This window comes from Penaeus vannamei, chromosome 8, assembly GCF_042767895.1.
Source record: "Penaeus vannamei isolate JL-2024 chromosome 8, ASM4276789v1, whole genome shotgun sequence".
In the NCBI taxonomy this organism is placed as follows: Eukaryota; Metazoa; Arthropoda; class Malacostraca; order Decapoda; family Penaeidae; genus Penaeus; species Penaeus vannamei.
Window position 1 is genome coordinate 23,790,197 of NC_091556.1, and position 2,500 is coordinate 23,792,696.

At 48.2% G+C, this 2,500-nt stretch overlaps 1 protein-coding gene across 2 annotated transcripts in view; it reads left to right on the forward strand.

Moving 5' to 3' along the window:
* Positions 1 to 2,500, forward strand: part of LOC113819551 (myosin heavy chain kinase D) — a 75,510-nt gene that overhangs the window by 12,065 nt on the left and 60,945 nt on the right. The window lies entirely within an intron of this gene.

Below are 2,500 nucleotides of genomic sequence, written 5' to 3' on the forward strand. Positions count from 1 at the left end.
CAGACCCACATCGTTGGACTTGGTACAGTGATGCGGGTAATGCAGCCAAAGGGATCTACCACTTACTCGTTAGCAGTCTCTGGAGGATGCTTCAGAACTACAGCGTATATAGGAGTGCCGTTCTGTAGTACTGACCATTTCTTAGTGAATGACCTTCGTCCTGCATACTAAACTGTGAGAAAGCAGAACTCCAAGCCCACTTCACAGATGAGAGCAGTTTGCTTAGTAAGTGGCCAGATCGTCTCAGATCCTGTTGCAGTGAGGGAGCGCTGGGTTGAGTATTTTGAGCAGTTGTACCAGGTTGACTCACCAACAGTTAACCTGCATGCGGGTAGTGCCGAAATTCCGTTGCCGGGCCCACCCATCAGTGAGGATCCTTCCAACCTAACTGGAGTTAGGGGGTGATCTACAAGCTGAAGAGTGGTAAAGCAGCAGGTATATGTGGCATCCCAGCTGAACTTTTAAAGGTTGGTGGTGAACCCATGGTGCGGGGGTTGCATGCCGTCCTCACTGCCATCTGGCAGTCCAGTACCGTTCCCCATGACCTGTTGAGGAGTGTAGTCATCCCTCTCTGGAAGGGGAAGGGGGACCGATGGGACTGCAGCAACCACCGAGGCATCACACTGCTTAGTATACCAGACAAGGTTCTCGCCTTCATCCTTCTGAGACGTATCAAAGACCTACTGAGGTATCAGTAGGTGGTCTGGATTCACTCCTGGTACGTCCACAATAGACCATATCCTTGCGCTTTGAGTCATTATAGAGCGCCGTCCTGAGACTGAGAGGAATTCCAACAAGGATTATTGGACATAGCAAATCTGTATACTGTTACTGAGAGTGCTGTGAAGTGCTGTCGAACTTTTTTCCTGTTAATTCATGAGTGAGGCAAGTCTGTGTCATTGCACCAACACTTTTCAACACTTGCATGGACTGGATACTGGGCAGAGCTACTGTTCAAAGTCATTGTGGAGAAACTCTGGGCAATATCAAGGTTACTGACCTTGACTGATAATGTTGCTATTCTGAGTCCATGGAATCCGTAGTGGTGGCACTAGATGCAAAATCCTTGGGTCTAGAGGTCTCCTGGACCAAGACCATGATCCAGGACTTGGGGAATTGCTAGGAGAACCTGTTCGGATGGTACGTGCTTGCGGCGAGGACATTGAAGTTAGAGAGAGCTTTACGTACCTTGGTAGTGTAGTCCATAACTCTGGGATGACCAGGAAGTCAGCTGAAGGATTGGCCTGGCAGCAGGGTTCATGAACTCTCTCGACAAGAGCATTTAGAGATGCTGGTACCTTTGCAGAAGGACCAAGCTACGCGTCTTCAAGGCCCTGATAATGCGTTTTCCTATACAGTAATGAAACCTGGACATTATCCTGTGCTTTGAAGTCTCATATTGATGCCTTTTGTAATAGGTCCTTGTGCCGGATCATAGGGCAATGTTGGCGGGACCACGTGTCCAACCAACGTTTGTTCCGTGGGACTGGCACAGGACCTGTTACTTGCATAATTCGCATGATCGCAACTCAGGCTATACAGCTTGCTTTTCTCAGGATGATCCTGCCCATCATGTTGTCTCTGTTCGAGACAACCCTGGGTGGACGAGGCCTATGGGAAGACTTAGGAAGTCGTAGCTTGGGCAGATCGATCAAACCTGTCCTATACATGCATATATATATGTATATATATATATATATATATATATATATATATATATATATACATATACATACATATATGCATGCATGTATATATATAAATATATTTACATATACACTCACACGCACACAGACACACTCCCACACACACAGACACACTCCCACACACACAGACACACGCTCACACACACACACACACTCACACACAAATACACATACACTCTCTCACACACACAAACTCACGCACACACACACACACTCACGCACACACACACACGCACACACACACACACACACTCGCACGCCCAAACACACACACACAAACACGCACACTCACACACAGAGACACACGCTCACACACACACACATTAAATAGCACAATCAAACACACACACACAGACACACGCCCAAACACACACACACAAACACGCACACTCACGCACAAACACACACGCTCACACACACACACACTCTCACACGCACAAACACACACACACAGACACACAGTCAGACACACTCACACGCACAAACACACACACACACACACACACACAGACACACGCTCACATACACTCACACACACACATGTACAAATGCCGAAGTAAAGCATTCCCGGCAGGGTCACTCTGCTCGCTCGCCAGAGGCCTAACGCCACGGCTCCCTGGCGATTATGGCGACATAGGGAACCGGTAGGTTCAGGAAAGTCACATGAAAATAGGAAAAGAAGTCATGATACAAAAAAGGTACGCCCAAAAGACGCGCCATACTACTGGGCCTCCCTACCCTGGGGCCAAACCGCACAAGAGCTTCCCTGAGATAAGAGTGCTGCAGGTCTGAGG